Source organism: Nicotiana sylvestris, chromosome 5, assembly GCF_000393655.2.
Source record: "Nicotiana sylvestris chromosome 5, ASM39365v2, whole genome shotgun sequence".
Lineage (NCBI taxonomy): Eukaryota > Viridiplantae > Streptophyta > Magnoliopsida > Solanales > Solanaceae > Nicotiana > Nicotiana sylvestris.
Genome location: NC_091061.1, coordinates 112,645,707 through 112,646,754, shown reverse-complemented (window position 1 = coordinate 112,646,754; position 1,048 = coordinate 112,645,707). Strand labels below are relative to the sequence as shown.

General features: G+C 42.0%; 1 non-coding gene across 1 annotated transcript; it reads left to right on the top strand.

Moving 5' to 3' along the window:
• Positions 1-493: 493 nt before the first annotated feature.
• Positions 494-605, top strand: LOC138869795 (small nucleolar RNA R71). Its single transcript, XR_011400048.1, has one exon. It is a non-coding gene; the product is annotated as a small nucleolar RNA R71 (small nucleolar RNA).
• Positions 606-1,048: the final 443 nt, after the last annotated feature.

Sequence of the window (1,048 nt, the reverse complement as noted above, 5' to 3'; positions counted from 1 at the left end):
CTGTTGCTGAGCTGTTCTATATTGTTGATTCTATTGACCCCAATTATGACCACCTAGTCTCAGTCCCCCGTAATTGACCACATAATTCATGTTTTCCTGATATTGTTTATTATAACCTTCAGCACTCCACGAGCAGACATATGGTTGATTAATGCATGATGTACATAGACCCCCATTAGTTGCATTGACTATGTGTACCTGCTGCTTCTGGTTTGATTCTTCAACTTTTTTGGTGAGGATGCTCATTTATGATAGTAGAGTGGCCATATTTTCAACCATGGAGTTAGCCGGGTCTAGAGCCACTGAGTGAACCACAGGAGTGATTGGAGCGTTTCTTGTTGTCTATCCTGAGTTTTGTGCCATCTTGTCAAGTAGGATTTTGCTCTCCCTGAATGTTTTGCTCAAAAATGCTCCACCTGCTAAAGCATCAACATTGGCTTTCAAAGTATCTGCTAAACTCATGTAAAATCTCTACCCCAATATCTGCTCTAGAATACCATGATGTGGACACGTAACTAGCAGACCCTTGAATCTCTCCCACGTTTCGTGTAGCGTCTCAGTTGGTTTCTGTCTAAACCTCAATATCTCATCAATTTGCTGAGCATTCTTGTTGGGTGGATAAAATTTGTTCAAATATTGCTTGACTAATTCCTCCCAAGTAGTGATGGAGTTGATGAGGAGTGAATTAAGCCAAGTCTGAGCAACTCCTGTCACTAAGAATGGGAACAACAACAAACGTATTGCTTCCGGTGTCACGTTGTGTTGCCTCTGCATGGCACAAATTGACAAGAAATTCTTTAGATGCTGCTGAGGATCTTCAACGTATGACCCAGAGAATAGTCCCTTATTCTGTAATAGATGTAGCATGTTATTTGTGACGTGGAATGAATCTGCTTGTATCTAAGGGACTACAATGGTAGTTGCTAAGTTGTCAGCGGTGGGTTGTGCCCAAGCATATATTGATGCTTCCGGCACAAGCGGTGCTACACCTTGATCATTTCGGTCATCCACTGTGTTTCTATTGTTTGGGTCATTCACGTTGTCTCTG